The sequence below is a fragment of the Podarcis pityusensis genome (assembly GCF_964106645.2).
Source record: "Podarcis pityusensis genome assembly, chromosome: 17".
Taxonomy (NCBI): domain Eukaryota; kingdom Metazoa; phylum Chordata; class Lepidosauria; order Squamata; family Lacertidae; genus Podarcis; species Podarcis pityusensis.
This window is the reverse complement of record NC_138042.1, coordinates 21,452,857-21,474,339: the sequence shown is the minus strand read 5'-3', so window position 1 is coordinate 21,474,339 and position 21,483 is coordinate 21,452,857. Positions and strand designations below refer to the sequence as shown.

Below are 21,483 nucleotides of genomic sequence, written 5' to 3'. Positions count from 1 at the left end.
GCAGCACAAGCTTCACCCCCCCTCCCTGTCCCACACATGCACAAGGCAGCTGCAATAGTGCTTTTATTTTTCAATTAGGTATAATGTGTAAATATTCTGGTGTATGCTTGTCACTTTCTGGATGAATTGTTCCCCAGCTTAGCACTAACCATATAATATTCTGGAAAAGTAGTCCTTTGATAATACTAAATGTGCACGGTTTGGAAGAGAGCAAAACAGATATTACTTTGCCAGTTCTTCTTTGGACTGCAAAACATTGTGGCACTGCAAAACATTGTGGCACAAGGTACTGGTTTTGACCTTTAAAGTCCTTTGTGGATTAGGGCCCTCGTATTTATGGTATGCTCCGCAGAGGACCTTAAGGTCCATGAATAACCATAGTTTAGAGGTCCCAGGCCCTAAGGAAGTCAGACTATCCTCCACCAGAGCCAGGGCCTTTTCAGTGATGGCCAGGAGGAAAAGGGCTTCAGCACTCACAGCCAGGTGATGTCCCTCTATTGGGACTTTAATAGGAGTGGTGTTTAGGTATGCTAGAGAGCAGGCACGTCCAATTCACAAGAGAATGTGATCTACTCCCAGTATATAAACAAATTGGCAGTGATCTACCCATTGTCATTGGCGGGAGGAGAAGCGTGCAGGTTTTTTTGGGGGGGGGGTCATAAACTTGTTGAGCTTTTTTGGGAGGGATGTAAAAAATCACTCACATGAGATTACAGCGCTGGCAATCGCACACAGCTCTAAAGCCGGAAGCGGGGGCGGTTACATTACTTGCCAGATCTACGAGGATCACCCCGGCAATCTACTTGTAGATTGCGGTTGACCGGTTGGACATGTCTACTGTAGAACAACTCTACAGAAACAAAATGAATCTGGGTTTGGTCAGTGCCTGGATAGAAAACTGTGTGGGAACCCCATGCAAGCCATCCTTCCTGGAAGACCATCACTAGAAGAAAGGCAAAATATAATACAATAAAGATATGCACATGAATGGTGCTCCCTTATTAATTTTTCCATCTATCTCTTTAGTCATCTTACACCCATATCCGTTTCATGCCACCAAGTGCCTCTTGCAGTTTTCTGCTCATCGAGTGACATTTTGTGTGTTGTAATTTCATCCCCCCCCCCCTTTTTATTCAACTGTGTGGTGGAATTCAACATAGTGCTAAGGAGATCTTTCTTCATCTCAAGCATTTATGTTTGTCTGAAGGAACAAACCCCACCCCACCCCATAGGCTGTTGTGAAGATTGTTCCAACCCTCCAGAGTAGATTTAAAGGACATGTTTGGGGGACTTAGGTGGCGCTGTGGGTTAAACCACAGAGCCTAGGACTTGCCAATCAGAAGGTCGGTGGTTCGAATCCCTGCGACGGGGTGAGCTCCGTTGCTCGGTCCCAGCTCCTGCCAACCTAGCAGTTCGTAAGCACGTCAAAGTGCAAGTAGATAAACAGGTACCGCTCCGGCGGGAAGGTAAACAGCGTTTCCGTGTGCTGCTCTGGTTTGCCAGAAGTGGCTTAGTCATGCTGGCCACATGACCCGGAAGCTGTACACCGGCTCCCTCGGCCAATAAAGCGAGAAGAGCGCCGCAACCCCAGAGTCGGTCACGACTGGACCTAATGGTCAGGGGTCACCTTTAACTTTACCTTTAGGGATATTTGGAGAAGGAGCAGGAAAGCCTGTTGCCCTGGCTTCTGCGAAGAGAATTGAGTTCTTGAATCTGGTCCTGTATGTTCCATTTTAAGGATTTAAGTTTTATTTGCATGGTAGTACGTATATCCATACAGCCCAAATGTCACGGCCCTTGCCATAGTGAATGGAAAGGGAACCAAAGAACAAAAGAGCATATGCTCAAAACACATGGATTACTCTACATTTTTATATCTTCTTGGATAATCGTCCTGTTTTCCTGGCTAGATTCGTTTTGCTGTGTAATGAGCATGCTACTGTTCAGCGTCACTGAATAGCTGTTAAAGAGACCTAGTCACAAGGAATTGGATATATATATATATATATATATATATATATATATATTATCAGCTCCCATAATGGTCTTTTCTCTACAGTCAAGCGGTACATGAATTTTATGAAATAAATAAATAATGAAATTCGGTCGGGGGGGGGGGGAATCAGTGATGGCTGTGATAAACCTTTTGATTTTATTCTAGAAGAAATATTTTATTTCCTTTTCAATATTCACACCACACAAGCATAGCATGACCGTAGAGCTCTGTTTTTATTTTCTGAAAGCCTTAAAAAAAATCTTTTCGGCTCTCCTTGATAGATTTCATTACTTAGTCAGTTTTTAACCTTGCATAAATGTCAATGGAGCCTCACAATACAGTGGAGAAACAAGACTTGTGTTTCACAACAAAACTCATCTGGCTTCCCCTTCACTCTCTAGGAGAGGCAGCCAGCTGTACTTGTGGAGGTTCCTCAATATGAGTGTGAATAGGGCTCTACTAACCTTTTAGTGTAGAGCTTTTTCATGTGGAATAATGAAGACGGTTATTTTTCGATGCTATCTGTCTTCATTTGTTTGTGTGTGGTGCTCTTTCACACCCGATGTCAAATGTACCTGTTTCCAGTGCTGTTTCATGTAGTCTCAGTTGGAAATAAGTTTGAAAATGGAGTGTTGTCTGCATTCCCCCCCCCCCTTGCAAAAAACCAGAGTTATTATATTTGCTTTCACCCTTTAAAAAAGTTATTTCAGTCGCACGTTACAATACAGCCCTAGGAATTCTTTTTGAGTTGATTTTACGAAAATTGCTATGTAGTATTGTGACAGTAATTTTACACTGCACTTGCTAAATTTGACATTAAAATGTGTCTCGTAAGGCACTTATATTATCAGTTTTCAAAAAGTTTTCTGAGACAGAAGTGGAAAAAGCCTATTACACAAAAATGCCCAATTGAAGTTACTTTTTCACTTCTCTAATGTTATGTTATGCTTATCGTTCCTGAGGCAGTGACTCAATCACTGAAATGACGGCGAGTATTTCTAACCGGGGCTTTCCATTCTGTGCTTTATCCTGCGTTTCAAAGTGAATTTAAAATATGTAGCTTAATTATTTGCATGAGATTGATTATAGAGTCTACAGAAGTGTCGATGCCAGAAAAAACCCTGTCGTATAATGGTAGACTTCTCACAAGTGCAACACATCCATGAATATCTGTGCAGAAGAAAAATACACTGAATTCAACAGGACTTACTCCGACTTCTGTGTGCATATGATTGCAACACTAGACACCTTTACCAATACTGCAACTAGCAATGAATATTTGTTTTGTAGCTGCTCAGTGCAGTAGGAATAATAATAATTGTCAGAGCTGCTTCCAGATCCTAGCTCACAGAGGATCACGCTAGCCAGCGATCATTAAACAAAAGTCTTTATTGAGTTACAGTTTCCATTCTCAAGCTGCTGCGTGCAACTCTACGTCTCATGGTTAGATTGGCGAAGCTCCATCTGAGTCTCCGCCCCCTGTACACCAGTTTAAGATTCTAGCCTTACTCCACCTCTTCCGTCTCTCCTTTCTCCTCTGGGTCCTGCTACCCCCCGGGGTCCCTTCCTTCCTGGATTCTTCTGACGCTGACGTTGACCCCCCTGACTCCTCCCCGTCTTTTCGGCGGGCTTTGGGACCTGGCTCCCTATCCGGGCTGCCAACTGCACCGCCCTCCTGTACATTTGAACTTGGCGCGCGCGCCCAGCCTTCAACCTTCCTCTCGACCGTTTCCTCGCTCCCCGATGGAGGCGTGGCCAATCCTGACTCATGTCCTCCCACTGGCAGTGCGCCGCCTGATCCCGATGCCTGGGACTCCTCCCCCCTACTGCACTCTGGTGTGGACGCTGGTCCTGATTTCCAACTGCTTCTCTCTGAGTCCCCTCTGGCCCCTTCTTCCTGGGGTGTCCCCCTCGGCACCCCCCTTGCTCTGACCATGGGAGCCCCTTTCTGTGAATCTTCCGATTCGCTGGAAAGACTCAGAGACCTCGGACCGCTGTCATCGCTAACATTACCTTCGGACTCCTCCCCCTCGCTCTCTATTTCCTCCCTTTCCTGTGCCTCTGCTCCTGAACCCCTGACAATAATAATAATAATAATAATAATAATAATATAATTTTATTTATACCCCACCCTTCCCGATTTAAAAACCGGGCTCAGAGCGGCTAGTAGCATATATAAAACATTGATTAAAATGCAACTTAAAAACAGCATAAAACAGCATAAAACACAATATAAAATGCAGCATCAAGATCAATAAAATTCCAAAATTCAGGGGTCATTTTTTTTTGGGTGGGGGAACCCAGTCAGTAGACATCAAATGATCACCGGGCTAACTGGCCAAGTTGGTCCAACTTGGGCCAGCAAGGTAACTAGGGAAGAATTTAAATGTGGGGTCCCAGAAAGGGTTTCTTCATAGAAGAGGAAAGGGAATAGAGGCTCAGGCTAATTCAAATTGAAGGCCAGGTGGAATAGTTCTGTCTTACAGGCCCTGTGGAAGGAGATCAAGTCCTGCAGGGCCCTAGTCGTGTGGGACAGAGCATTCCAGGTTGGAGCCATCACTGAAAAATCCCTGGCCCCGGTGGAGGATAGTCTGGCTTCCTTAGGGCATGTGCTCAGTATGGTCTTATGTAGGGTTCCCACGTTTCAAACAGTGAAAATCCTGACAGAAAAGTTGCTGAGCTTTTTTTAGCTCTGCTCAAAGTTGTTTGAGCTGTTTTGGCAAAAATGCTGGTTTTGAGTCATTTTTACAGAATATTGGCAAAAACGGCACTGCCAACATGGGCTGCCATGCATCCAGATTTTCCCAGACATTTTTTTTAATGATTTCTGCCCGGACATTGCTGCTGACTGCAGTATTCTATGTATTTCCAGGAAATGGCAATCCTAGTCTTATGTAGTTGTGTGTCCAACTTTCAAAAGCAAAATATTAGATAGTGCAACTTTAACCACGTACAGTACAATATGATTCACTTTCCCACTGCGCCTTGTGGTGGTTTGCCTCTGACCTGTTCAATGTGGAAGCAAACATCAGCACAGTGCGTAGAAAGGCAAGTGCTTAGGGAATATTGCCATGAATTCATTGATAACCAGTCTCATAGTTCTTCCCGTGGAGGAGGTGTTATTTAGGCCACATGGGTCAGAGTTCGGCTACATCTGTGTAGTTTGATCTGAAGAACCACTCCTCCTTGTCCCGAGAAGATGACATGTTGGATGGTAGCAAGATGCTACACCTCACAATGCTGCAGTCAGGAAACATCATCCACCTGCTGGCCAACCCAACTGCTGAAAAACATCAACAGTTGGAAAATACATTGAGGTTGCCTTCAGAAGGCTCTCAGAGAAGGCTTGGATATATGAGCAGGTTGAGGGAGATTGCTCAGGTCCTGAGGAGAAGGAACCCAAGAAGAAGATGAACCAGGGAAATAAAGCATCTTAATGGCTCTTCTAACACAGGAAGAAAACCAGGCTGGGGTGACCAAGCTCCCTGATACTATCTTTGTAGCTGAGCATTTGTTCATGTTGAGGGTGGAGTGGGAAATATATATCTCATTTGCCCGGCCTGCCTTTCTTCTTATTGGCAAAAGAGATGCCAGACTTCTGTGTCTTATGACTCTCCTTTTGCTTCTTCTTCTTCATCATCTTCATCTTTTCCTCCTCCTTCTCCTCATTTCAATTTATATCCTGCCATTTTTCAAGTCTCAAAGTTTAGTTTGCCTCATTTCTGCATCAGTTTGCACTTAAGAAGAAAGTACATAAAGGTTGTTGGCATTTTTGTGCATATTTCTTTTAATATACACATTTTTGTACATATTTTTGCACACATTTTTTATGCAGAATTTTTTTTTGGGTTGTCCAGTCACATGAGAAAATTTGGAGAAGTAGGAATTTTGAAAGGTAGCTGTGCTTTGGTTATCCTATTGGTTCAGGAAGTGTGTATTTGACGGTCTCACACTGAGATGTGAACCAAAATGAGTTTTTGCTCTATGCTTGCAGACAACAGTGAAAGCAAATTGTTATGATAAGGAGGTCATCACTTGGGCTACCACAGAAAAAGTGTAAAAGGAAAACGTAGAGAGGACTCTAGCTCAGTATCTGTGATCTAAAGCATTGAGCCTCTCGGGCTTGCTGACCCAAAGGTAAGCAGTTCAAATCCTTTAGACTGGGTGAGCTCCCATTGCTCTGTCCCAGATTCTGCCTAGCAGTTCGAAAACATACCAGTGCAAGTAGATAAATCAGTACCGCTGCGGCAGGAAGATAAACAGCATTTCTGTGCGCTCTGGTTTCCGTCACGGTGTTCTGTTGCACCAGAAGCAGTTTAGTCACGCTGGCCACATGACCTGGAAGGCTGTCTGTGGACAAACGCCAGCTCCCTCAGCCTGAAGCGCTGCACCTTATAGTTACCTTTGACTGGACCTACCCACCCAGGGGTCATTTACCTTTACCTTTTTCCTAGTATCAGAGCACCTCTTATAAACAAAATAACTCAGAATTTGTATCCCTGGCACATTTTGTTAAAAGTCTGCATGATGCTTCAGAAAAGTGAAACCCCCTCAAAAGCAGAGAACTGTGTTGTGCATCTTATACTTTATTTTGAAAGTTATTTTTTTGAATATAAATTACATGTAAATAAGTATAACATGCCATGAATTAATCTTTACATTATAAAAATAATTCAGACACATTTTCAAATGATTTTTACATACAGAAAATCTCTTACCATGTTAAGTGTTTGTATTCTAATTATATGCTTAATAATATTTTTACTGCTGCAGTAAAAAATACTGTGTTTTACTGCTAATTTGCCTACTGCTAAAAATAGGATTGTGCAAGGAAAGTTGTGGGAGACTTTTAACTCTAATTATGGGAATAACTCTTGATGTATGAAAATCAGCATTTAGCTCCATTTGAAATGCTGTGTAAGGATTTCCCAAGATACAAAGTTGTTGAAAAGTTCTTGACTGTAGAGTCTGTCATTGACAGATTAATTTGTTTGCTCAGTAATTTATCTGCATTATTACATGTGCCATAGAGTTGGGGTGCATATGCATTTATAGTGATCAGTGTTCATAATACTTGTATGTACATGAATGCAGTGACCATCACCATGTAATGGTTTGTAATACAAGATTTTTATAAGCAGAGTTAGATTCAGACTTACTGTTTTATGAAGGTACTTGTATCCATTGAAGACTCACACTGGAGAAAGGCAATTTTTGTTAATTTTCCCAACCATCTATAGACCCCAACACCACACTCCAAGCTTTTCTGGGGAGTTCCAAGCAGATTTTAGGGGAAAGGAGGATGAAAAGTCAAGTTAGTGGAGATCTGCTCCAGGTAAATCAGACCCTAACCTATGATATTGTGGCAGTTCTTTCATTACTGAATCCAATAACTCTGATAATGTGTTGTTAATGGAATCATATAGGAGGGTAGACATATTTTACATTCCAGGTATGTGCAATTGTGATATTTTATCACCCTCGTCAAGTTTAACTGTACATACAGTGTTAACCTTAGATGCTAAAATGAAAAATGCTAAAAAAATTTAAAAGGAGAGTATGTAGCTTTTGAGTTCGTTGAGTGTATGTGTATTGTAATTGCATATGTTCTTGCAATTCTTGAAGTGCTTGTTTGACCTTATTCTTTGTTTTTAAAAAGTGTACCAGTTACAATCCACTGAGAGCGAAAAAATGCAAATCCTCAATTCTACGTAATCGTGTATTGGTCCAATGTGCTACTGAGTTGTCCTCATCTACAAGGCTCTATGAGGTTATAACCTTCACACACAAAGTATAAAAGAGTTTTCTAGATTCGAGCCTGAATTTAGAAAATATGTATATACCTCATTGGTTGTAGTTTTGCTTTTGTTCATTATCTTGATCAGTATAGCTAATTAAATCATCAATGGATTGGACTGATTCCCTTACTTACAGCACTCACGCCTGGTCTCCCAGTGACATTTGGTTCATTTTAGTTCTTTGTGCAGCTCGACATTATAAATTTGGACTCCCATCAAGAAATGAAATCATGGCCAAGGATTGCAAGTCCCTGGCGTTCACCAAAGCAGAAGTTGGATTATGGTAACCCATGGATGTGCGCTCTCCTGAAAACTGCTGCTTGTGAGATATGCTTCAGTAAAGTAGAAACAATAGCAACTAGACTGTGGCTAATTAGCACTTCCCCGTAACAGGGACCTTGCTATAGCAACATGACTTTGGGGGGCATATTACCATTTAATTGGGATTAGTTTTGTATTTTTGTTTTTTGTTTCTTAAGGAGGATCACAGAATGTTCATATTTTTTACTGATATATACAGTGGTACCTAGTGTTGCATAACCTCCAGGTTATGGAATCTTTGGGTTACAGCCGCGGCAAACCCGGAAGTTTATACTTCCAGGTTTTGCCGCTCGCACATGTGCAGAAGCGCTCTATCGTGCCGTGCTTGTGCACAGAAGCAGCGCCTCTAGTTACAGAATTATCAAGGTGTACATGGCACCCCAAAACGAATTAAATCCGTAACCAGAGGTGCCACTGTATTTGGATGTCTATACATCCATCAGCTTAGGGTTTTGCAAAAGGCATTGCCTGGAAGCAAACCAAACCTGAACTGTACCATGCATTGCCATATAAACAAAGGGTTTTTGTTGGCATTAGTGGGACTTTTGGTTGGAATCTTTCTGTCTTGGGAGACAATGGAGGATTGCACCTTTGGGGGTGAAGACAAGCTGTTGGAGAGTTGTGATTCAAGGACCCGCCACCCGCTTGAGGATAAGAAAGACACATGGACACCGTATATTAGGTTAATTGGCTAAAAAAGGCCACAACTTTATTGATTACAGCATGTGAGAGGTATTGGCTTAGGCATTGGATAGGTCATAGTTATTTGATGTATTAGAACAAACAAGTTTTATTCCAAAATTGTGTTTCAGAGTGGGTGCTGTTGTATTATTAATTTAATATATGGTATTTATTTATTTTAGATAACCTATACTTTCCTTTCCCAAAATGAAGTGGATTTTCCACAATCGCATTGAAATTAACAATTTTAAATAATTCTTTCTTGTAAAAGATCTTTGGGCTTTTTTAGCTGTTTGCTGATAGATGAAGTGCCAGCCTCTTTTCCCAAGTGAATTAGAAATTTGATTGTGACTGAGACTCTATAATACAATCTGCTATCTCTCTCAATAGTAAGAAATAATAAAAGCAAACTCACAATATGGGTTGCCATTAACAGCTGACCTATGTTCAGTAAAGCCCTGTAATTGAATAATACAGTTTATGAAGAGAGTGAATGATTAGAAGAAATGGAATTTAAGAGTAGCAAAATGATAAGGCAGCTGCTGGATTAGTGTAAAAATAATTCTACAATCCAGGTGTGGATGGAGGGTGAGAGAGAATTCTGTCTTTGATCCCCTTGGGCTAGTTACATCCCTTAGCCATAACGACTTTGAAGGTCCATTACGACAAATATAAATAACTGCAAAGCATTTCTTTGTTGATGGTGACACAATTTCACAGGTAAAAGGTAATCAGGATGAAATTATATTCTTCATATTTAAGTTACACATCAGCAAAATGCGACAGACACAGATAAAAGTAAGATACGGGCGCAGATAGGGTGCGCATCAGAATAGTAATTTTGATTTTCAAAATGGAGATTTTGAAAGTCTCCATTCTACTTTTTATGCAGACTAGTAATCTTTGAAGTATAGTTACCAGAGTGCACACACATACCTCTCTTTTGACAGTAGTCATAAAAATACACACATTGGTTGGTGAATATAATAGTGTTACAAAAGTCCCATACCTGCCCCCCCCCCCCGCTAAGCAGTGGCCACAGCGCATGGGGTCACAGGCGCACACACAGGGTCTGTGTCCCTTTGGAGAATAGAAGGCACTGTGGAGACTGTCGTGCTTTAAGGAATAGGGTTTATTCGCCTATTTACACCCTCGGTCTGCATGGAGGTGCCCAGATCTTACAGCATGGCCCAAAGCATTGCAGGCAGTCCTTCTTTTCCCCTCACCAAGATGGATCTCCCCCTTCTTCCTCCTCCTCCTTCCCAAAAGTCCCTTGCTCTCCCCCAGAGCAGTTACCCTGGCAACCTTCCAAATCTCCAGTCTCTGGTCACATCAGGGACAAGGAGTTGTTGACCATCCTCAATGGCTCTCTATTGTAATGTGAACAGCTCTGCTCTTCCCTTGGCCAGCCAGACTGGTTTGCCCAGAAATTCCCTGTCTGGCACAGCCCCACAGTTTGTTTTTTTAATCCATATCCCAATCAAAATCCTAGAGTTTATTTGTTCCTAGTGTTTAGGGGGATCCCCCCACCACCACTTCTAGAACAATAGTAAAGCTAACACTGTTCAAACTTCCATTCTCAACACCGGAATCTTAGAAAAACCTAAAGGAAACAACGAGGAATAAGAAAAACCAATGGGCAGACTTTACAGCTAAACAGACATTTGGCAAAACTGATTGTCTTCCAAAGAACAGAAGATTGTGTTCTTCTAAAACCTGCTTGACTTTTAGAAAGGTCCCCAAACTAGGAAGGTTTCTTGGGCTTGAATCAAAACTACACCATAGAAGAAAATTAAATTAAAGCCTTTACAGAAAACTATCTCATACGCAGGGGATGCGGGTGGCGCTGTGGTCAAAACCACTGAGCCTCTTGGGCTAGTCGATTGGAAGGTCGTCAGTTTGAATCCCTGCAACGGGGTGAGCTCCCATTGCTCAGTCCCTGCTCCTGCCAACCTAGCAGTTCAAAAGCATGTCAGTGCAAGTAGATAAATAGGTACCGCTCCGGCGGGAAGGTAAACGGCGTTTCCATGTGCTGCTCTGGTTTTGCCAGAAGCGGCTTAGTCATGCTGGCCACATGACCTGGAAAAAACTGTCTGTGGACAAACATTGGCTCCCTTGGCCGGTAAAGCAAGATGAGCGCTACAACCCCAGAGTCGTTTGCGACTGGACTTAACTGTCAGGGGTCCTTTACCATTTATCTCATACCCAAAGCTGGACTCCAAATGCACACTTACCACTAAAATGGAAAGCAAGAGATCTCTATTTTGTCTGTGTGAATTTTGTATTCACTTCCTTTCCCACTGGCCTTCAATGCTTCCAACAGCAACTCAAGAATCTTTGTGATTGTTTCTGTGTGCAAAATACAGGCTAGGTGGGCAAGGACTTATTTATCTCCCTCTAACCCAGGTATGGGGACGCGGGTGGCACTGTGGGTTAAACCACAGAGCCTAGGACTTGCCGATCAGAAGGTCGGAGGTTTGAATCCCTGCAATGGGGTGAGCTCCCGTTGCTCGGTCCCTGCTCCTGCCAACCTAGCAGTTCGAAAGCACGTCAAAGTGCAAGTAGATTAGTAGGTACCGCTCTGCTGGGAAGGTAAACGGCATTTCATTGCGCTGCTCTGGTTCGCCAGAAGCGGTTTAGTCATGCTGGTCACATGACCCGGAAGCTGTATGCCGGCTCCCTCGGCCAATAAAGTGAGATGAGTGCCACAACCCCAGAGTCGATCATGACTGGACCTAATGGTCAGGGGTCCCTTTACTTTTTAATCCAGGTATAATGAGGCTGCATTTTAAATTGCATTTTTACCTGTATTTTAAATTGGGGTTTTTTCCTATTATGTTTTTACTGTAATTTTACTGGTGTTAGCCACCCTGAGCCTGGCTCTATGGCCGGGGAGGGCAGGGTATAAATAAATAAATTATTATTATTATTATTATTATTATTATTATTATTATTATGGTTTCTCTGTTTGAAAACATCTAGATTCTTCAGTGTCGTATGCTGCAGAGAGCTGCGGCTTAGTTGTAGGCTGAAACCCTGGCAACTCCAGGTAGGATCAGGAAAGATCCATGTCTAAGAAGCTAGACAGCTGACTGCAGTCAGTGTAGACTAGAGGTATTCATTGCAGTGCCCCCAGATGCTGTTGGACTCCCATCAACCCCACCTGCCGTGGCCAGTGATCAAGGATGAAGGGAATTTACAGTCCAACAATATCTAGAAGGGCACCATGTTGGCTACCCTGGGTGTCGATCAGGAATGGGGAAGTTCAGGTGGAGGAAGGCCTTTCACCTTGTCTATCCATCCTTTGGGACTCTCCCAAGGCCACAGCTTCTCCTCAGGCCACATTCCTCACTCCTGCTTGGCGTCATCCTTGTGTAGCTTTGCCTAGCTGGAGTTGAGATTCTGTCTCTTGGTGCCTTGCATGTGTTTGTGAGCAGAAGCCCCATCTTTTGTTGAGCTAGAATGTAACCTACTGAACAAAGGTAAGATCCAGTGCTTCTTTTCTACAAAAGGAGGTGCTGGAACTCACTGTGAACCCTTGTTCTCTTATAATGGCAATGGCAATGGTGCCCACCTGAGAGGTGCCAGAACTGAGTTCCGGCAAGTTTCACCTGAAAAAAAGTCCCGGTAAGCTCCATTCGCTTTGGATACTGTCAACATCACTTTGCCTCGAGCTCCATCCAGCCCCAGCATGCAGCTCCTGGAAGGAATGTGTCCTTGAGATGACAAAAGTCCCCCCACCAGTATAGACAATAAATAGTTAGGGAAACTTCCAAACTTCCAAACTGCTGCTTATGGTTCTTTTAAAAATTACCCAGAAATCCATCCAGCTAAGAGGGGAGGATTATGTTGTTCCTCTCCCTCTCACTACAAGAGATGAGGACAGGGATGTTTCATCATGGCTGTAATGACATGGATATAACATGGATTCCTGGAGTCAGAAAATGGCACCCGCCATCACTGGAGGCCTTAAGGGATGTAATATGTTAATTAAACAATCTTGCCATTTTGTTCTTAAAGCACAAGGGAAATCTTTTCATAAATTAAAAAGGTGCCATCATATTTCATCTGCCTTTGGATTACATGATATAAGTTAATTTTGTCCTTTGTATTTAATTGCAAAAATCAACAAAACACGAGGGCCATATGTTTTCTTACTTAGCTTAAATGTCATACACATGAAACTTCTTGCCTGCTGAGTTTTTCTTAACAGTTTTTTAACTTCCTGATTGTTCAGTGTGAAGACTGAAGAACCATTTAAAAGAACAAAAAATAATAATGTGGAACTGTATTATTTTCTTTTCACTGAGTTACCAAAATCAAAAGCTTTTTCACTAGATAACCTTTGACAAGTAAAAATGTTACCCTTGGAGCATGTTCCCTGGAAGGAGAACAGCAGTCGTTTACAATTCCAGTATAATGTAACCCATCAAATTGTCCAAAATATATACTGATTGACCACTCAGATCAATTGCGGAGCTTGGCTGAAGTACCATGCTGCTTTGCTGGCGGCGTAAGGTCATGAATATAAGCCACACTTTAACTTTTCACGATCGGAATTTGGAAAAAGAGTGTGGCTTATATTCGGGCCAATACGGTATATATAAATACTACAACACTGGGAAAAATCACACTTGGAATGTTCTATAGCCTTTCATAGAATTTGGAACAGTAGAATAGTGACCAATAGCAGCTGCTGTCATGCAGGTCTCTGCACTATCCCTTGGTCTCCCAGAACACAGAGAGACATGAAGAAGACGGAGCAATGAGAGACAAGGTGATGTAGCCTTAGACTGCTGGGGAAGGAACCACGGAAGACCCTTATAGAGCAGTGGGAAGGCAGGGACCGTCAGTCCTCTCAACTGCCTCATTGGGCAGGCCTGACTGTCATCACTAAGCCTGTGTTGTTTAGGTTTCTTTGGATGACAAATTAACTTTGCTGACTGTGGTGGTTTTTTATTATTATTGCTGACCTACTCCTGAGTCCAGCTCCTGACAGGTAGGCAGGAACTAGTTCAGGTTTAGAGCCACAGTCCTCTGGTTTATTTTGTATTTCGTTCTGCCTTTATGTCTGCTTTTCATCTACATTTTATTTCTCATAAAGCGCTGACCACTGAAATGTGTGTACAGTGGAACCTTGGTTCTCAAACTTAATCCATTCCAGAAGTCCGTTTGATTCCCAAAACGTTCAAAAACCAAGGCACGGCTTCCGATTGGCGCAGGCACCCCGGAAACAATAGCTTACAGCCACATCGGATGTTCGGCTTCCGAAAAACGTTCTGAAACCGGAACACCGTTCGGGAGCCAATTTGTTCGTCAACTAAGCCATTCGAGAACCAAGGTTCCACTGTATTTGCCAAACTTAGGATTCTAGAATCCCCACATGTGTATAGAATCCAGGCTACTGAAACCAGCATGTTCTTCTGAGCTCTGGGAGAGACCTGGGGAGCATGGCCTGCCTTTACACTCTGAGTAACTTATAAGGGAATCATCTGGGAAATGCAGGGTGAGTTGGTCTCAGAATTACTGGTCTTTAGGAAGTTGGGAGTAGTCTGCCAGGGAAATGAACATGCTGCTTTGATCTCTGCAGTGGGATAAGGCAGCTGGAAGTTAGCTGTTCTTTCCCCAGCAAGTTGCGTGCAAGATTTAACCAAGGGGTGCCGGGTGCATTGGCCTTTTGAAAACGGTAACTGCTTTGGCAGCACCCCCAACCCCCCATCCTTGTTTCTGGTGAACCAGGTTTGCTTCCCTGCTCCTCCCCATTACCAGACTTGTAATCTGGTGAACCGGGTTCACTTCCCCGCTCCTCCACATGCAGCTGCTGGGTGACCTTGGGCTAGTCACACTTCTCTGAAGTCTCTCAGCCTCACTCACCTCACAGAGTGTTTGTTGTGGGCGTGAAAGGGAAAGGAGATTGTTAGCCGCTTTGACTTCTGGTAGTGATAAAGTGGGATATCAAATCCAAACTCTTCTTCTTCTTCTTGCAGTTTGACAAGGAAAGCTCTCCCCAACATCGCAACAAAACCTAGATGTGGAAGTTCACTTTTCACCTAAGTACAGCCAGAGCAAATTGTGCACTAATTAGCGCAGCTATGATAAGACAAACAGAGGTGTGTTTTCCCCCCTCTTTCAAACCTTGCTAAGTTATAGCTGATATATTTTCTTGCTGATCTTGGAGGATGGATAACTTTATCTGGTGGGTGGTCTCGTATGTGACACAGAGAGGGAAGTTCCATCCAAAAAAATAAGCTATAATAATAACCGTTTGGGATTAGCCTTGGAGACCTATAAATCTTTCATAGCTCAACAGCTCTAGAGAGAGTGATTTCTTTTAAGTAGCCTCATGATTAATAGCAACTTTGTTCTGCTATGAGAACAGGGAAACACATTTTTAAAAGGCTTAATGCTACGACAAACTAAAAGAACTTAATCTAATATAATGGTTCCAATTTGGCACAGTCACACAACTTAGCAGTGGGCATGGAAATGCACATATAGGCCAGGATCCAAGCAAGCTCCGGAGGGCTTTGGTTGCCCCCTGCCCCTGGCCAAACAGCAACTCCATATGCCTCAGGCCAAATTGCAAACGGAGTTTGACACCAAATGTTGAAAGCAGTTTGAGATATGGCAAGAAGATCAGCTGTTTCAAGCGGGAGGAGGGTGTCAGGAATCTCACTGGGTATGCCGAAGCCTTTGGGCATACCCTAAGTAGCTCTTTGGATCAAAGCCACGAATTGCATGGAATGGAAAGATGTCAGACTTGAACTCTTGAACTTTATTAAATATAGCACATTTATATGAAATTGCCTAAAGGGATAATATCCTTTTACTCAGCATGCTTTTAATTCCCTACAAGTATTTATTTATTTATGCTAGGGAGGATATTTCCAGTAGCCTCAAGATAACATATATTGTGCAGACCATCTTTCCTTAAATCAATGTATGTAGGTAGTCAAGACTGTAAAAGCATTATTTCTTTGTAGATTTGAATCCATTACCAGTTTCATGTAATCAGTACTTATGATTGAGGCTGATCTGACCAGTCTCTTACTGAGATTTGGACTGTGCTTGACCTTCTAAGCATTCTGTATTTTTACAGAATTATTTTGGTATCAGTTGCTGAGCTGAACTTTTGATGTGAACGAACACAAAATGTTGTATCCATTGTAGCTAATGATAGTTGTATAATAATAATAATAATAATGAATAAATAATAGTAGAAATATATTGGGGTTGTAGAAGCAGAACTAACAAAACAAAACATCCTTCCCAGTTTGCTAACATTTCATTTTAAGTTGTCGTGACCTTCCCTGGGACCTTGGGGTGAAAGGCAAGTAATTGATGATGATGATGATGATGATGATGATATTACATAGAGTGTATCATCATTTAATCTGAGTGGCTGCAAAACTAACTCTTGTCTGCTTCCTATAGACAACCTGGATAGAGATAAATAAAAAGGCAGTTACTTGAACAAAATGTTGGTGGGGGTGTGTGTTTATTTTAATTGGCCATGTTGTTTCAATTTCAGATATTAATAAAGGCTGAGACACGCAACAAGCCTGTCTGAGCAGAACATTAAGTCTGGCTTCAAGAGGTTCACACACTGGATAAAGTGTTGCTCATACATGTGGCTTGAGAACAGTAATGTTAATTATTTAAATACAAGGTTCCTTCATTCAATCTCTGGGTGGCCCCTGTTGGGTTTTTGCTGTCATTAAAAGAATTTGTAGCATTGCAGGAATAGGATTTATCAATGAAGAGCCTTAATAATTAAATAAATGCTACATGTTCGAAACACACTTTTCTGATGTTAATGCTGTATTCATTTATTCCCTAATGCTTAAAAAAATATTGCTGCATACTGCATTTCTTTGAGTGGGTTTATCCAACATAGATTTACATCATGCCTAGGCTAAATGACAAATAACCAAGCAACATTAGCATTAATCATTTCCATTCCTGAATTTACTTTCAAGGCATTGTTGCTGGATAAGTGACTTTTGCAATAAGCCAAGCATTTTTTTGCGTCTGTGAATATCTGTTTATTTAAGCCATTTATAGAGTGTTTTGCTTCTGAATGTGACTTTTTGATAATGTTTTTTTGAGCTGCTACATATGATATATATTTAAAAATATATTCAAGCACATTTTCAAACACCAAAGTAAGTTACTTTTTTTAAAAAAGTGTATAAGCTGTGAATCAAGGGCATTTAAAAGTTAAAGGAATGAAGCTTTATTCAGGAGCTAATTATATAAATCGCATTGGAAACTAGCGCAGCTCATCTAGTCATGCAGGGCAGGCAGATTATTACTATTACTACTACTACTACTATTAGATGGGGACTGCTGGTTATTAGAAATTATTACTATTACTATTATTATTGTTGTTGTTGTTAGATGGGGACTGCTGGTTATTAGAGACTTTGCTTGCACTATATTCCATGGCTAACCTCTGATAATAATTATAGATACAGTGGTACCTCGGGTTACATATGCTTCAGGTTACAGACTCTGCTAACCCAGAAATAGTACCTTGGGTTAAGAACTTTGCTTCAGGATGAGAACAGAAATCGTGCTCTAGCGGCGCGGCGGCAGCAGGAGGCCCCATTAGCTAAAGTGGTGCTTCAGGTTAAGAACAGTTTCAGGTTAAGAACAGACGTCTGGAACGAATTAAGTACTTAACCCGAGGTACCACTGTAATCTAACCTAGAGGTTATCAGAGCACAGGCGATAGAAATTAGGCTATCCCTGTCCACATACCCTTTTTTCAGTCAGGTACTCAAAACTGTGCAACTATAGACTGTGCAACTGAGACTTCTGGGTATAGGGTGGTATGTAAATTTAAATAACAATGATAATGATAATGATGATGACAGCACACAGGGGAAGAAGTGAGGGAATGTTCTATCTGAGAATCTGAAATGCTTGCCCTGATGAAACAGTCACCTGTGCTCAACATTCAATTCCCTACTTACTTTGAAATATTTTCCATTTTTAAATCATTGGAGCCTACATATGAAACAAATGGAAGGTGGAGCTTCAAAAGTATAAACATAGAAAGTTCATGAAAAGTTTTAAATAGCACTCAGTTTTAGGATGAATTCTCTTTATTTCTAGTATAAAAACATTTCTGATATAGCACAGCATATCTGGGTTTGTTTTATTTGAATTGATCACATTTGAACAGGAGGATTATGCAAACTTGCAATCATTTAATAATAGCCTTCAGTATGCTATAGTGAATATTTCAAAATGGTAAAAACGACGATATATTAAATAATTCCAGAAAGACATGCAAATCAGACTTGATTTTTTAATTTTTAATTTGAAAACCCACAAGCTCTTCCTTGCATGTGAATTAAGTATGAAAATATTTGAAACAGCCAGGACTTTTGAATGAAGATTGATTCCTTATACACTGATTTCCATGAAATGCCTAGTATTCACTTGGGCCTTCAGGAACTTAGTGTCCCAGGGACTGAATAACTGTAAATATGATAATGTACTGTAGATTTTAGGAATAGTAGTGTTTTTATTTATTTTATTTTATTGTGAAACATTTTGTAATGGTATTTTATGTTGTACACCATCCTGGGCCCATTTGGTATGAAAAATTATTTAGAAATAATACTAATTATAATAGTAATAAAGGTAAAGGGACCCCTGACCATTAGGTCCAGTCGTGGCCGACTCTGGGGTTGTGGTGCTCATCTCGCTTTATTGGCCAAGGGAGCTGGCGTACAGCTTCTGGGTCATGTGGCCAGCATGACTAAGCCGCTTCTGGTGAACCAGAGCAGCGCACGGAAATGCCGTTTACCTTCCCACCAGAGGGGCACCTATTTATCTACTTGCACTTTGATGTGCTTTCAAACTGCTAGGTTGGCAGGAGCTGGGACAGAGCAATGGGAGCTCACCCCGTCATGGGGATTCGAATCGCCGACCTTCTGATTGGCAAGTCCTAGGCTCTGTGGTTTAACCTACAGCGCCACCCGCGTCCTTTAATAACAGTAATAGTAGTTATTATTATAATGATAGCAGCATCGGCTTTGGCAAATGGATGTTAGTGTTAACCTGATGGAATTGGCAGCCTCTGTGAAAGAGGTATGGCAAACTCACACCTCTGTTTTGCCTTCAGTTGAGATCCTGTTAAAGGAGCTTCCTACAATATTTTATAATGCCTTACTATTACACATCCTACAATAATATCACACATATGGGATTGTGCCCTTTTGTATCTTGTGGATACAAAAATTACCAAGGATGGTGAAGTAAGTGTTTAATCCTCACTTGTCTTCTGCTTTGTCTATTTTATAATGCCTCACTATTACACATCCAGCAGATGCAAAACTGGCAACAGCGGTTTCCAGCATGAGCTAATGACTGGTCCAAGGTCACATTGTGACCATGAAAGTGTAGTCAGTGTTACTGCGCAATCTGTATAATCTAGTGCCACCTTTCTTAACCTTCATTCCCCAGATGGTTTTGAACTACAACAACCATCATCCATGACCACTGGCCATGCTGCCTAAGAATGATGGGAGTTGTCGTCCAACAACATATGGGAACCCAAAGTTGAGAAATGGGATCTAGATTAATTCTAGTGAAACACTAGAGAAAAATTGCTAAATAAAGGAGGAAATCTTGTTCCCTCAAAATAAAAGAGGACGCAGGATGTGTGTGTGTGTGTGTGTGTGTCACAACACACAATTATGCACAATAGTAATCTATTAAACTAAATGTGTCTGTCAAATTTATAAGTGCACATTTGTTTTTATTCTGAGATATTTGAAATTTAAACTCCTATAAAACCATTTAAAAACTGTTCAGTGCAAGAATGTGCAATGTTCAGTCCTTTGGGGAAAATTAGTGTCCAATTCAGATTAATTTTTGCTTTAATTGTGCCTTTGGTGACAGATGATGAAAAGTCAATTACATAAACTACTTGAGTCTCATGCAGTTCAATTATAAAACTCACATTTACACAATTAAGTAAAACTATCTACTAACAATAATAAAGATGCTACTTCAAAGGTTTTCTTAGTGCTGAATTTTCCAGCTTAATGTATTTCTGTGTGTTCAGAAGAATGAAAAACTTGTGATGTCATACCTGTAATAAGAGTCAAATTAAGCCAAATTTCATAATAGTATCCCATCTTCAGATGGTGGGAACTATTTTTTCTTTGATTGTATATTCCACCCTAAATGGTTAGATTTGGTATCCTTCAAGGAACATAAAAAGCAAAGGTAATAATGTTTTATATATTTTTATTTCTGTAAATTACCTTGAGTCGTTTTGAGAGAGGCAACTAATGATTCAATCCTAATCACACTTACTTGGGAGTAAGCCCCATTGAATGTAATAGGATTTACCTTTGAGCAGATGAGGTTAGGATGGGCCTGCAAGAAACTCAAATGACAACAATAAGCAGTTGGGCAAACCAAAATGTCATAACTTTGTGACAAGCTTTCAAATATAAAACCAGGGCAGAATTGACAATTGGAGAGCAACAATTATTCATTCATTAATTGTATTTATATATTGCCTAACTACCAAGGCACCCAAGGTGGTATACAATTTTAAAGCACTAACACAGATTATAGGTAAAGGTAAAGGGACCCCTGACCATTAGGTCCAGTTGTGACTGACTCTGGGGTTGTGGCGCTCATCTCACTTTATTGGCCGAGGGAGCCGGCGTTTGTCCGCAGACAGCTTCCGGGTCATGTGGCCAGAATGAATAAGCCGCTTCTGGCGAACCAGAGCAGCGCACGGAAACGCCGTTTACCTTCCCGCTGGAGCGGTACCTCTTTATCTACTTGCACTTTGATGTGCTTTCAAACTGCTAGGTTGGCAGGAGCAGGGACCGAGCAATGGGAGCTCACCCCGTCGCGGGGATTCGAACCGCCAAGCTTCTGATCGGCAAGTCCTAGGCTCTGTGGTTTAACCCACAGCGCCACCCGCGTCCCATACACAAATTATATAAGATGTAAAATTGAGGAAGGAGAGAGTGTGAATCTTAAATTGTCCTCTTAAACAATAGTTTCAAAGCGGCACAGCTTCCATCCCCACAAAAAACAAAAAAACTTCTAGGCTTGCAGATGAATTCCGGGATTGCATAAAAGTGGCTTTTATGTCACGTGAAAACACAATGACAATGTAGAAATTAATAGTTAGGAAAACGTCTTCAGCATTTCATATTATTTACATTTTGGGTCCAAAACCTAAGAAAACCTATGAAACCTAAGTGGGCTGTGAATTACACAGTCTAGAAATCGCAGCTCTATGCAATGCTTGTATTATTCAAAAACATACATTGCATTGTAATCTGAGTTTTTAATAAATGTAGAAAATCCCCATGTTTGTTTAACGGGAAACAGGAAGTGATTGGCTTAGGAAAGGCGACAGCAAGGACAGATCTGTAATTGACTCTGTTATCTGTTCATCTGCAGAACGCTTAAATAAAACAGCTTGATTCTGAATATAGACTGAAACAAAGAGAAATAATGTTGAAGACGTGCAGTTGCTCATTCAGCAAAAGCTACTTAGAAAATGCTTGTGTAATAATAATTAGGGGAAATAATTGTTCTTTTACGTGGTTACTACATTTTATTTTAATGGAACATTTTGAATTAATAAACCCACCCATACTCTTCTTCTGTCAGTAATAACTATTATGTATCTTATCA

General features: G+C 41.3%; 1 protein-coding gene and 1 long non-coding RNA gene across 28 annotated transcripts in view; both read left to right on the top strand.

Annotated features, from left to right (window-relative positions):
* PTPRD (protein tyrosine phosphatase receptor type D) overlaps positions 1-21,483 on the top strand; it is a 722,358-nt gene that overhangs the window by 422,315 nt on the left and 278,560 nt on the right. The gene's annotated exons all lie outside the window — the stretch shown is intronic.
* LOC308466808 lies at positions 13,354-16,598 on the top strand. The gene is made up of 3 exons (XR_013980964.1): positions 13,354-13,573; positions 14,784-14,906; positions 16,328-16,598. It is a non-coding gene; the product is annotated as an uncharacterized lncRNA (long non-coding RNA).